The 14,986-nt window shown below is 35.8% G+C and overlaps 1 long non-coding RNA gene across 1 annotated transcript in view; it reads left to right on the forward strand.

The window, feature by feature from the left end:
• Positions 1-8,201, forward strand: part of LOC117286761 — a 69,781-nt gene extending 61,580 nt beyond the window's left edge. Inside the window, exons 2-3 of the long non-coding RNA XR_004517883.1 lie at positions 4,142-4,319; positions 7,916-8,201. This is a non-coding gene — a long non-coding RNA (uncharacterized LOC117286761). The remainder of the gene's footprint in view (positions 1-4,141; positions 4,320-7,915) is intronic.
• Positions 8,202-14,986: the final 6,785 nt, after the last annotated feature.

Below are 14,986 nucleotides of genomic sequence, written 5' to 3' on the forward strand. Positions count from 1 at the left end.
CAAGCAAAAATGAAGGAACAAATTGGAGGGAACACACGAAAAAGAAACTCACAATGATAAATTTAGACCAAAGGGACACTAGAATTAAGTGAAAGTTGGCACAAAGTTTGAGTAGTAGGAAAACTAAATAAAGTAGTTTGCTACAATTTCAATGCTTAGGAGAATTTGAAAAGAAAACACTTTAGTATATAATAAGCCCCCTCAAAACAGGTTGACTTCATTTCAGTATTTTACATCCTAAATATTATAGGTAACATTTTGGTTATAAAAATACTTCAAACATAAAAATCCTGCTATTTTATGTTGATTGGGAAACAATGTTAGCATTCGTCTATGCTACATTACAGATAATGTCTCATTTCCCCTGCTTTGTCTCCACAGGAAATAGGGATCAAACTTGTACACACCAAAGTACGAAAGAAGTAAAAGTGCTCATCGTTCTCTTCTTGTATTTTTTCACTCCTATTCATTTTCTTTTTACACGTGGATGGCAGAGATTGCCTCCCTGGTTAATGAACTGTCCATGTACTTCTCTAAGAGGTTCTGAAAGTGTTTTTCAAGGAAAGGATAGTTGTGAGCTATTTATCATTCGGTCGGAATTTTTAAAAAGCCTTCTAGAAATCAAGAGAAGCAAGAGGAACACTCTGAGAATACAAAGTCGTGGTTATCCAGTCACTGGATAGGCACCTCTGAAAAAGTGATAACGTGTTAATTATTTAGGCGTGCTCTAAGTGGATTTGATGGGTGATTACTAATGACATTCTTGTGTTTATGGCTCTTTAGGGAATATGGATAAGCTGATGCAAGTCATTTGCCTAAAAACATCTGGTTAAAGATCATTGTTCTCTAAGTAAGAACAATATTAATTAAAAACCAAAGAGGTGAATGCTTCTTTACGTTATCAAAGCAATACCATAGCTAAACCTTCAAAATATGGAATTTGCTTCACTGGCTCATCATGCTTATTCCAGTATCACTGAGAACTTAGGTTCAAGAACACATGAGGGAAAAATGCCAACTTTCTCAAGCAAAGTTTTGTGCATTCATGAAACCTTGGAGGAAAACATATCTTCATTTACAAGAGTTTCTTACCCTTTTTGTGCAAGCTGACAGATCCATTAGAGAATGTGATAAAACACATGGTAGCTTTCCCTGTTGACTATAGAATGTATGCACATATATACTTTCAGAGTTTTACAAACAATGTCTTTGGGACATTGTATGTTCTAAAGCCCAACAAGGAATCACAGGTCAATAATTTATAATTTTTCCAAACAATTAAACTGCAGCAATAATCACAAGTTTCTAATATTTTTATAATCTTAAATAAGAATAAGTGTACAAATAGGCACAAGGCTACGTATTGTCTCAAAAATTTGCACAAAACATTTAGATGCAAAAGAATAGATTTTAACATTGAAAGGGTGTAAAATATTTGTTGGTTTGATGATTGAGAGCAGCAAATTGCACTCGCAAATTTAAAATATTAAGGAGAGATTTTCTTTTTCACCGCCAAGTAAAATGTGAAAGGGAGTATAGAGGCAGATAAATAATTTATAACTATAAGAAAGAAAAATCTATGTGGGAATACTCTAAATAGCCTCTAGAATTATATGTATATTAGAATAAGATGCGTACATCAGACAATAAACATAATCTCTTAATTTATTTTAAGAGCTTTTTAGCAGCATAGGCAAATTTATAAATGAAAATAGATGGCCAAAGCAAAGGAAAAACTAGACATCACTGTAAGTCATTGTAGGCATATATATTTACATATACTTAAGCATATCTACCGCACCAATTGTTTTCATCTAATATTTCTGTGTATTACAGATAATATTGAAAATACCTTTATTTTACAAATTTATAGATGTTTATAGAGTCCTTATGTTTTTCCAAGTATTATTTGAGGAAATTAGAAATCATTACAAAAAAGAATAGGCATGGTTCTTCATGGAACTTGCAGAGAATTTCCATGTTGGAAGCGATAGCAGATGTAGGCTTTGGGTCCTGCTCTACTTTTTCAATGCTACCTTTCTAAACTTTTCTTGCACCACTTTGCCATTGCTCTTAACACTACACTTATACTTTTGTGTCTTGCCTTTTGACCTTTCATGTTTGCTGGCTTTTGGAAATTCTTTCTGTATTTACCAATTTGTAATATCTCCCTCTGTGGCTTTATTAATCTTGGTCTTCTCTAGCTAATTTTAACTTCTTTTTCAGGTCTCATTTATGCTTTTTTTTATGAGGTTACATGAGATTTTGTAGTTCTCTTAACTTCTTAATACAAGTCACACTTCAAATTATTTGCTTTATCTTTTTAATTGAATTTTTACATCCATGACGTAAATTCCAAGGCCAAAAAAAATTCCTGCAACTGGAATGTTTGGCTTGATGTTTGGTACGGTTTCAAAGCATAAATAAATGTACAAATAAAAGAATGATTATCTAGTGTATCTCTGAGATTACGATTGATAGGAACATCAAATGATCTGTTCAAAAGATGAAATCTGTAAAGGGAACACAAAGGTCTTTTTTTGGTCAACAGTGCAGTCAATTCAAGCAAATCTGAGTTTAGTGATGTATACTGGAAATCATAAAAAAATGTTCCATTAAAAGCATGAGTTTATCCATCCCACAAGCCAGTCACAATTCACAGATCCACAGAGATGTATTGAAAAATAAATAGTGTTGCATTTCTGTCTTTAAAATTAAATCTTACAGCACAAAATATAATTTCTTATTTACTAGCAGATCAACAAGTATTCATTTGAGTGGATTAATGAGGTTTGTTAAAGCCCCAGAAGTATATAAAATAAATAAATTCTAGGAACAGGGTAAAGGGGATTCAAAGACTGTATTTCCTCAAATACAATTGTTTTAGCCAAAGCAAGCATGTTAAATATTTATACTTCATAAGCAGGTTGTCATTTTTAGAAATTAGATATCCTTCATTAGATATCCTCATTTGATGATTCATTTTTAAGTCTAAATCCAATAAAATCATGGAAAAATAAGGACTGAAGCAGAATCACACATTTGAAAATAATTAAAATCAAAACAGAAAAGCACTCCTCATCTACTCCTTTGTCATCATACTTTAATTTGCTATGCAAATTAGCGTGGTTTCTACCCATATCTAAATTTTACTTAGCAGTTTGCTAACTCGTTTTATATAATATGGGACTCAGAAGCAGAGATAATGAATTAAATTATACAAAAATATTTTGATTTCTAATATTTTATACATAAATATAAGTGTTGTGATTTTTAATATTTCAAAGTAACCAATTTACTGTGAGGTTCTTTGAAATGTTTTTCCTGATTACATATTTGTCTTTATTTCATTGAAATTACTTCATTTTTCTTTTATCTGTTTTACATATAAAGAATGAAAATCTCAATTAAAAAGTAGACTCTTCTTGTAGCAGGAAAGATAAAATCCAAGAAAAACTTTCTGAATATGAAATATCCCTGAACTTACTCTCCACAAGTACACTAATTAGCATTTCCAAATCACATTTAATATAAACAATTGATGACTAGTCACTAAATTTCACAAATGGTTTAGAGAGCAGAATTTCAGATAAATGTAGTTTAAACTTCAAGAACAAAACATTTACTCAATTTTATTATTTTACTAACTATTCTATATGAATTTTCTTTTATTTTTTAGTTATGCACAGAAATAGTGTTTTCATTTCTTAAGTGGCTTACTTATAAAATATGACAAGAACTTCAATACATTATCAAATATAAATTATTATCATATGACCTTTTTAATTTTACCCAAGAAATAGGAAGCATTTATTGTCAGGAAAAAAACTATTTTCATTATTATTATAGTTAATATTGTTGTTATTATTTTAGAGGAGTTGGCACATTTAAAGCAGGTCAAGTCATGCTTGACAAGCAGTATATATCTACAAGTGTCAAATGGATAAACTAGAATTTTGGCCAATTGCATGTATGTTTATTTAAATCCTGAGACACCAAAGCAGAGTATGCTAGTCTAAACTACGACTCTGACACCTGGATTTTTTTGAGTTAAATGCAATTGGTAATCAGGAGATGCAGAAAAATGTCTTCACCTTCACCCAAGTGCCTAAAAATGGAATATAAATTTCACTTTTTGCAGTGAGGATGTGTCCATGCCCAGCGAGGAGGTCTTCGAGACAACACCGGTCTGCGGAGATGTACTCACCTGCACAGCAAAGCAGCAATTATTTACTGCACCCTTTCCGCCTTACTCTTCAGTGACTTTCCTCCCCCACTGGACGCCCCAAACTCCTTCTCTTTTCTTTAGCTCATAATAAGTAAGCCTAAATCACTTGATCACTACCTCATCACATTCTTTGTGATTCTCGGTCATCCATACTTAATTAAAAATGATTTTCTCTCGTTCTTCTTCCTCTGACCAGTTTAATTTATTGACCTTTACCATTAATTCAAAGAGGGTAGAAGGAAAAGGATCTCTGACCTCCTTTACATAAGGTAGTCAGAATCACAGTTCCCTCTGCACAATTACTCTTCAGCTTCTAACTATTTTATTCTACCACTGGCCTCAGACTTGACCAGGGATGGAAGAAACTCAGTGGAGTGTCCAAAGTAACTTGTCTGCCAGGGATAAATACTAAGAAATGAACGTATTGGTCTCTGTCGCCAGTCGATGGCATGTTGCTCCTAATATCTTTGTAGATAGGGGTGTTAGATGCATCCCTTGTTCTCAGAACGTGACCCTCAGTGGATTCTCCAATGGGTGCAGGTCACCGGAAAGGACCAGCCATGATGATAACTTGGAGCTTTCAGTTTCGGCCACATTCTGTGGAGAGGGGAGAAGGACAGATGGAGCCAACAAATGATTGTGCCAAAGAGAGGAAGCCTTCATAAAAATCCGTGAAGTAGGAGGTTCACAGAACTTCTGGTTTCGTTAATAGATGTGCATATCAGAAAGTTGGCACTTTCCACCATCACAGGGACAGAAGCTTTTGGGTTTAGGACCCCGCCAAACATTGCTACATGTTTCTCTTCATTTAGCTGTTCATCTGTGTGCTTTTTTAGATCCTTCGTTAATCAACTAGTGAATGTAAGTAACATAGTCTCCTAAGTTCTGTGAACTTCTCCAGAAAGTTCATAGAAATCAAGGAGTTCTGATGAATAGCAAATGTCAGAAAGACAGTGGACTTGTGAACTCAATCGGCTCTAGAAGGCAGGTTGTAAATCCACTTGGTTACAAGTCTGTGCAGCTGAGCTCTGGATGTTTACCTGGGTACATGGTATAGATAACAAGAAGCAGATGAATCTTCCATTAACCTGACTAATCTGTTGTTCCTATATTGTAACTTCAGCATTCCCTGCATAGGTGAAAACTTAGTACTTGTGAGTACTTGTGGTTGACAGGTGAATCGGGGAGGTGTGTCTTGTGGGACTGAGCCCTCAATGTGTGGGATTTGGATTCTCCAGGTAGTGTCAGAATTTATACTCATGGCATTCGGGCAGAAATGCTTGGTATGTGGGAGAAAAAAGCCCCATATCAGATGCTGAATGGCAAATGAGACTCAGGAAAACACCTGAGTTTTCCTTATATTTCAGAGCCAGAAAAAGAGAAATATTTAAGTGTTAAGAAATTGACCTGCCATTTGATTTCACTATGACCTTGTACAATTGTCTCAAACTCTCTCATTTCTATGTTTTTACAGTAAAATTGATGTATTAACATTAAATTTCCCAAAATTATTTGGGTGTTAATTAGATAAAATATTAAATATGCTTAACATGATCTCTTGTCTATAGTAATCACTCCTTGTAATTTAGCTTGTTACCAGTAGTATTAATATTTCAGTTATGTGGAACATGTAAATCTACGGACTTACAACCTATCAACAAAAATTGTTTATTTATATAGGAAATATTGCTTTTACGCATTATTTTTATTGTTGTAGAAAGGGTTATCATTGGACAATTTGTATTACCTGACCCCTATGTTCCTGGAAAATAGAGATGGCTAAAGAGATTCGTGTTTACCTTAATTTATTTTGTATTCTAGGGAACAACTTTCCATAAAGAATAACACCACCTTCACCATGTGACTTAAGCAAATCTCCTTCACGTTCCCTTATTTATGATAAGGCCAACCCTATAGCGCTTAAATCCCCATTCTTTGACTTCTAAATAATTAGCTCATCTGTTTTGTACAGTGAAAGACAAAACAGATTTGCCGTGATAATTTTAAAATATAAGGAAGACTGTATTCACCAGTGGACTATCCGAGTAAATTTAGACAACACTACTGCAATGCGGTCTCAAAGTGGGTGAAAGAGAATGAGCCTCACTTTAATAAAACACAGACAAGTGAGAATATGGAGACAAGAAGTGAGGCAGGGCTTATCGGAGAGAAAATTACTAAGTGGAAACATAAGGAGTAAGAGAAGATTTGGGCTAAGCTCGTCTAACTACACTGTTGCTAAAGCCAGGCCAGAATGACCAAACATCACCTGGGGAAAGGTGGATAACGAGGGTCTTATTAGAGTTCCAGGGTGATTAGATGTAGAACATAGGGAGTTCTGCTTAGCAGACTGAGTAGGATTCTTGCTAAAAAGTAGACAATATGGAGTTAAACAGAAGCACACGGGTTGGTGAAGGAGAGAATCTTTATGAGTCCTATCGATCCATGAAAACGTGATGCTTGGTAACAACTTTGATTATTTTCCTTTCCTTCCCTTAAGCCCCTGAACTTGGGTTCACATCGGTCTGAGGCAGCAGACAGCACTTCTTTAACCTCCTTAAAGGTCCCTCAAAGCATGTAGCCTGGCCTCATGTTAGGTATTCCTACTCCTTCTCTACACCATTTCATTCAGCTTGTTTGTCTAATTCTTCACACCCTTGAATATCTTATGTTTGCACTATTCCCTATCACAATACTTCCTCTCCTCCTGTTGCACTAATCTCTTCCCACCCACCTCCATGCAATATTCATTTCCAACAATGCAATATTCATCTCCTTCCTAAACCTGGACTTTAGAAAAAATGACATGTGTTGCAAGGGTAAGTAGGGCGGGAAAGCTGCTTGTCCATACGGTGAACTAGCAAACATTGATATGTAGCCACTTTTCACTTCTCTCTCTTGGAAGAAAGTATGCGTACGGAAGGACTATGTTACTCATAACCAAGAAGAGCAGTCACTTCAATTTTAATTTTTGAATTTCTAAAAAGAAAAATGCCGTATTCTCTTCCACTCAAACATCACTGGTATTGTGCACAGTCTTCTGATGATACGTTATTCTGATCATTAGTTTGTAATGAACATGTGACATGACTCAGTTTGTCATCTCAAAACAGTCTGCCTTCTTTGCCGTTTGCAAAAACTCAAACAAGAAACAAAAATCTTTTCTTGTTAGTTTTTAACAAGGAAATTTCTCAGTTGTGTACTTCAGATATTAAAAATGTGTGGAAATTACAAAGCACCAAGCGATTTATTAATGATTATCAGTTTTTAGGAGCTTCACCTACTCAGCTCAAGTCTCCTTCAAATGCCTCTCCTTTTCTTTAAGTGCACAACTTCTCCCACTTTATTACATTGAATATTTCAAGATTTTCTTATCCCTAGCACAGACTCTGCTCTGGGGATAGGAATAACATATGCAGCAATTCATTAATAGTTCTGCTAACCAGAGATCCATTTACTATAGAACCTCTCTAGCAACACAAAACACTAGCAAGATGCTTTGAAAGTAAAATCATTCTTTAATATTAGCCAGCAAAGTGGAGAAGGTGCTAAATTATACAAGCTGGAAGCCATTGACCTGTGCCTATCTCGGTGCTTTGAGTGTCTATATAATGAATTTCAAGATAACTTACTGCAAAAACAAATTGTAACCTAAACTAGGTGTTTTTGTTTTGTTTTGTTTTTTAGCAGCTAGAAGAGGCTCAACCAATCTCCAGCAGCCATGTTTCCACCATCGGCAGACAGCTGATCCCATCAGGTCAAAATAAGGCCCGTGCCTGTCTTGATCCAGTTTCAGCACTTGCTGTGTTCAGACTATGGAAGCTCACTTTTCACATTGCTGAGCAAAGCCTGCTGCCCCATGACAAATCCTTAAATGTTTAATTAATTTTATCTTACTTTCCCATAAGTAAACAGTGCCATATCCATTGCTTTAATGGATTATTTTTCATACTTAAAGTTTCCATTTTAATACAATAAATTAACCTCCATCTGATTTTTTTGAAAGTGTTTTTGTACATTTCATTAATGTATCTCAAACTCAATAAAGTATTCAAAACTCAAGTAGGAAACAAAGAATATTTTCCACAATTAGCTGCACTTTCTGTCCCCAGTTTATTTTCCATTTTTAATTTAAGTCATAGCCCTCTTTTGTGTCACGTGGATTGACAGATCCCATGAATCCAGAAGTGAGTCACTTTAGGAAGTCAGGTTAAAGAGCCAGAAGAACATGGAGTGACTCGCTCAGTGTCCAGAAGAGCCTTCAAACTTCCTTGTCCACAGAGATTCTAAGGTTACAGACTTGTTTGTGTCCCTCTGCTGTACATCACAGTCTTGTAGACAACTAACCTTGATTTATAGACAACTAACCTGGATGTTGATGTATCTTCCTCTGGCTTTCACCTGAAATATTTTCATTTGACTTCTCCCTGTACCATTCTTTCTTACTGTATTACTTTCTTTAATCCATTTTCTTTAGTGTTGAAACTTCCCTTCCACAAGCCAGTATATTTCTGATTTGTTAAAAATCCCAAGACCCAACAGTGGAATCACTGAGACTTTTCTCTTAAATCTTTCTAAATAGTTTTGATTTTCCCTCTAGATCTGCTTCCTCATTTGAAAATACAGTGTACTGATGCTGTGTACATGTTGCATTTTAGATATAAATGGAGGTTCCCTAATTTGTGAATTGTTCTTATGCCTGGGCTAGAATATAATATAAATTTATAAGGTGATATCGATTGGCACAGGCTATGTAATATATCATATGTTTATACTCCAATAATGATAAATATTTAAATCTTATACATATACTAGACATACTTATTAATTTCTTAATGCACTTCAGATATGTTTGTTATATATTTATTATAATTAATGATTCAAGCCAGATTTTACAAGATGATATAAATTATAAAACTTTTATCTAACTGACAAACTGTTTCCTTTTATCTTACATAGTAACCCTACACATCCCTTCACTCAAATACATTAGATTTCTTATAGCATATGTCTGTTCATTTTGCTTCTGAAGTATTTGAACATTAGTTTCATCTCTACTTGCTAATAAATCTTTGCGTTATTATTTTTAGATAACCAAATCTATGAATTTCTTTGACAATTTCTGTTTTCCTAAACTGAACACTCTCCAAATTTACTATATTCATTTTAAAATAAAATGGAAAATAAATAAATTTGGCATTATAATAAAGATGTATTTGAATATTTTTATGTGTCACGGTGCTATTCAGGCTTTGTCATGTGTGAAAGCTGATCTTGTCACTTTGCAGAAAAAAATGATAGAAAACATTAAGTGAGCTATATAGCTCCAGAGTTAAATTTCTTTAGTCTCAAGCATCGGTATTTCTCAAATATCTCTCTTTTTGTTTGTTTGTTTGTTTGTTTGTTTTGGTACTGGGGATTGAACTCGGACCAAACCGCTGAGCTGAATCCCCAGCCCTCAAATGTCTCTTTTTAAATCGATCACTTCATTATTCAGCTATGAGAGGAATCACAAGAAACTAATTGATGAAATATGAATGATACTAATAGGAGAAGCGGAAAGTGTGTCAAATCTATTAAGTTTCCAAAAACATCAGATGTTGCCAGGAAAAAATACTACAGAGATACATTTCACAATAGTGCTCAGTTCATAGTGAGGTTCTTCTGAATCACTTTTCCAGTCTTCCTCTAAACTGTAGAGAGACCACATATAACCAAATGGGTTGACAATCAGCAGAACTGTGACGATTATGTTGCATCTTTGCAATCTTAATTAGCTGATGCTAACAGAACTGTTTCCTCTGTTAGTTGGCTCACCCTCAGCAAAACTTAGCACTGTAGATGTACCCAGTTGCTATGATTTGCCCCACATCCTCTACCCTACTGACACCTTTTGTCTCTCATGATCTCATTTTTTCCACCTAGTTGGAGAAGTTGAAAGAGAAAGAAAGAATGAGTATGTAACACTAATCTGTAGTAGATTTATAGTCAAGAGTTTAAATCCTTCTCTGGTTTAGGAGAGAGATGATAAGAGAAAAATAGGTGAATTGGATGCCAACATAGTCGCGGTTCAACATGGCACAGGTTATACTGAAGGAATTCAAGACATGTTACCCTAAAATGTAGCATATTGGGATAAGAGCAAACAGCAAAAACACACTTTCTACCATTCTCCAGTCAACAAAGCAGGAAGATAATTATCAGACCTTCCTCTACAAAATACAGTAGAGCACTTTTCCGAAGAGGTGTTCCTTAAAACACAGGAAAGCCATGAAGACACAGAACTGCTATGGCATAGAGGAGAATAAACGAGTTATTTGTAGTTTGTTTCACTATTAAGTGAAATAAAACAACACAAAAGATGGAATATCACCTGGTTTCTTTTATATATGGAAGCCAAAATATAATTAAAGGGAAAAATATAAGACGGATAACAAAAAACAGGGACAAGGATCTCTTTTAAATGGAAAGGGGACAAAATGATGAAAGGTTGGGAGTGGAATAGGAGGGGAGGGGGACATAAAGTAATTGAGATGTGCTATGTATATGTACCAACTCCCCAGAATGGACGTAGTCATTATGTACTGCAAACACGGACCAGCAACAATAACAGTTTAAGGAAATGAGACGGTCTTTCTGTCTTTCTTCAGCTACGTGGACCTGATAAAATTTGTAAAATCAGTAGACATGGATGTAATCAAGAACAATTTTTTTTCCACCAGTACCAAGAGGAAGGAAAAGTTGCAATGGAGTTGAATATGTATATGAGAGACTGTTAATAATAATTTGTTTGGCAAAATAAAAAGGGAAGGTAAATCACAAGAAATAAAGATTTAAATGGTGGCAAAATCAAAAGCTGCTTGGATGCACAGTAGAGTCCAAAGGTGTTGTATTTGGGAGTCAGACACTGTGAACTTTAAGACAAGAAGCCTTCAGTTAGTGGGATGCCAGCAAGTGAGATTTTAGTGGCTATAATATGATTACATGGTGAGTTCTACTGGAAAAGCAGATAGAGTGCTTGCTTCTGCAGCACATATACTAAAATTGGAAAAGCAGATAGGACCATTAACAGAGAGAGGCCTAGGACATTTTTGGATTTTAACTATCTTCTCTGTTTATTGGAACCTTATTTACCTTTCAGAAGAAAACGTGCTTACCTCATTATTAGCCATGAAAATTGGATAGGATTGATTTCTCGCACACAGGCAGAGATGGTTCCAGACAACAATCCTCCCTCTTACAGAATTGTTTCTATTTCCATTCATGAGTAGTGCAATAAAACTGAACCTCTACTGAGTCTTTCTGTAAATGAGGAAATTAATTTCTGCGCTACAATAGCTATTAGAGATACATTCCTTCTGCATGGATGTTATCTGAAAGCTATGTATGCTCATGTATGCTTGAAGGAATTGTGTGATATTCAGCTGGAAGTAGTAGACCCCAGAGACAGAGAAAAGCTGTGCTCTCAATGGTATTATTTATGGCCTTAGGTACACAGCCTTGACTGAAGAATTATTTCTGGTATTCTGGTCATACTTTGCACATATATATATATTTTTTTTTTCTATTAATCCAAGTCATTATATCTGATAATAAAAATACTTAAGTTTTTGATTCTGTAGAATCTAAGTGTTGCACACTCTTGTGGTGTACCCACTGTCAGCCTGAGTTTAATGTTGAAGCTGGTACCAGGGAGAAACTTACAGGATAAAGCTACAATGTGTTATTTGAAAACGAATTAAATATATCCCTGGGCATATGGGAGACAAAGTTATAGAACCAGACTACCTGAATAATAATAAAGACAAATTAAAATATAGTCATTGGCTTATTGACCACATTTATTGAGTTTATTGGTACATTTTAGGTATACAGTACAGTTACATTCATTATTGGAATCTTGTACCTCTACATGACAGGTCTTGGTTCTCATTTTTTCCCCTTGTCCCTGCCCTCCCTTCACTTCCTCCTCCCCTCCCCATTTACAAACACTTTGTTTCCATTTTTTCATTTTCTCCTATTTTTTTTCTTTTCCCTTACTACCTTTCCCTTACCCTTCCCACTTTCTCTACACCTTTAGCTCCTTTCATCCTATTTCACATGGATACTGTTAAACTCATTAACATTAACCACGTTTATATTTTCTTTACATTCCAGTCGTTTGGAATTTTGGAGAGTAGAATTTGCTAATAAAACTATCTGTGGTGGTGCATGCCCATAATCCCAGTGCTTGGGAAGGCTGAGACAGGAGAATTGCCACAAATTTTAGGCCAGTCTAAGCTAAATAATAAGTTCAAGGACATCCTAAACTACACATTGAGTGCTTGTCTCAAAAAAAAAAAAAGCTATATGCTTATGCATGGATGTTCTTTTTTTCTTCGTTTTAGAAATAATATGGCCTCTACTGGGATATGAAATGTAGAAATTAGTACTATCAGAGATTTATAGATCTCGGAGTTTTACAAATCATGTCTGACAATACCTTTTTTTGTTTTTTGGTACTGGAGATCAAACTTGGGACCTTGTGCTTACGAGGCAGGTGCTGGAGCCACTGAGCTAAATCCCCAACCCATAACAATATAGGTTTTATTATCTGTTACTAGAGAGGTCTATGGTCATAAGCAAGTCCTAGGGAGAACGTTTCCTGCAGCCACCCTTCCCTGAGTCCTCTGCTCATCAACACTTGTACTATGGACAGAACCAGAGGCCCAGGTCCCCTCACTCTGCTGAAGCTGCTCCACATCCTACCATCAGCCCCAAAGGCTAAGTCATTGGTTCTTAAAGAGAAAGAACTACTAGGAGAGTTTACAAGATGCAAAACAATTCCTTGGACATGTGGTCACTTATAAAGGTGTGGAGTGATGGGGAGAATATTATACAGAAATGCATAGTTTGAAAAAAGTTCCTGTCGATAAACCAGAATTTCTAATAGCATTTCACGTCTGTTCTGTCCAAAACTGCTAGATTGGTGGTGCATAATTTCTGTGTCAATATATGCTGCACTGTCCAGGTAATTTATCTTTCTGATATGCCCTTCAGATACTGATGTGTACAGCTCTCACATTTAGGATTTATGCTTTATTCCCACTGCCCATTTTCTACATACAATTTTTCTGTGTTGTAAAATAAAATAAATCCGGGCAAAAGAAAAGAGAAAAATTTTATTCACAAAAATTGCTTCAATAAGGAGGGTAGAAAAGCTACCACAGGGGAATGAGGTTATTGCAGTAGGGAATATCTCTTACCAGATCTCTTCAAGCATCTTGAAAATTAGGCAAAGTCACTTACAATGAGGGGTAAACAGGACTCACAAATGCTCCCTATGTTGTGTGATACAAGGGGAAAGAGGCTTGATAAAAGAATATGCAGTTTTCCCCAGAGGTTGCCTAATACTCCAGAGGATCCACTGAAAAGAAGTTGTTCTGTGCTCCAGTGCCCGAGAGTAGGTCAGTGCTCAGGGCCAAGAGGAAAGCCAGATGCTTTACTCAATTTCGTCAAGTTGAGTTATCAGATGTGATGCTTACTTTGGTCAGTAGGTCTGAGCCCAGCTAACCATTTACAAGGCTAAGAATGAACTTGAAGGATCGCTATGCCCCTTCCTAGGGGAAAGGAGATCTGTCTTCTTGACATACATGAATCATAGAGTAATTTTTGAAATTAAACTATTTCCCAGAACATAAGCTAGTTAGGGGTTCAGGCATAGGGGCCCTGTAACTCTTCAGTGATTGCCAGGAGCACATACCTCAGACAAAATCGAACATGTCACAGTGACCATCCCTTTCCCCTGCAAAACAAGACTCACTCCAAATGAACTACTTTGAAAAAGGACAGTTGAGTCTGAAGGGCAGAGTTGTTGACAAAAAAGTCTCAGCACGGGGAATGATGCAGAGGGAGAAAGCTGGAATTAAATCTCTTTCTGCCCCTGTGGTTTGGCACTGCACAGCTGTCTTGGGTATTGTCCAGACTCTGAAGAATGACTTTCTTTTCTTCTAAAAAAAGTCTAAAAATTTAAATCCCTGAATTATTCTTCAAATCTTCAAAAATATTTTCTAAATCTTAAAACACCGAAAATTAAAGAAATCTCCTGTCCACGTTTCTGCCAGGTTATATCCATCCCCCATCTCAGGTGACTTACTGTCAGGCTTCCTCGGTTCAGCCAGGTTAAAACTGCAGTCCCAGCAGTTATGGCTTGGCAAACATGTTGAAAACAGGTGTGTGTCTTCAAATATTAAACTTGAGACCTCACTCAACTTTTAAATATTCCTTGCCAAGAGCATAGCTACAGGATCCTCTACACATACTAGGAAATTCCAGAAAATATATTGATTCCTCTCACTGTGTCCACTTATCCAGCCATCCTTTGGACTTATTTATCAAGCACTGTGTTTATTGTGTGCTAAAGACACAAAAAATGGCTCCTTTGCTCTCCAGAGCTGAAACTTTAGTAAAGACAGAGAAATGCAAAAGAATATACTACCATGTGAGGAGATCTTAACGCTGGTGAACTCAAGGTATTTGACAAAGTATGCTCCATGTAACAGTTTTACATTTTACCACACTATTTAAAATCCATGATGAGGTCCAAATTAATCATTGTTATTTCTTTATAAGTTTGTTAAAATGATTTATTCCTAACAGAAACCAAGGATCAAAATAAAACGAGTCTGGTGCAATGTGACTGCTGTGGTGATTAGTTTAGGCAGAGAAAGTGCCACTTAGGCTTTAATGACTTAGAACCTGGGGATGTGAGCACCACCT

The sequence above is a fragment of the Fukomys damarensis genome, unplaced genomic scaffold (genome assembly GCF_012274545.1).
Source record: "Fukomys damarensis isolate Sample0158 unplaced genomic scaffold, DMR_v1.0_HiC HiC_scaffold_18, whole genome shotgun sequence".
Lineage (NCBI taxonomy): Eukaryota > Metazoa > Chordata > Mammalia > Rodentia > Bathyergidae > Fukomys > Fukomys damarensis.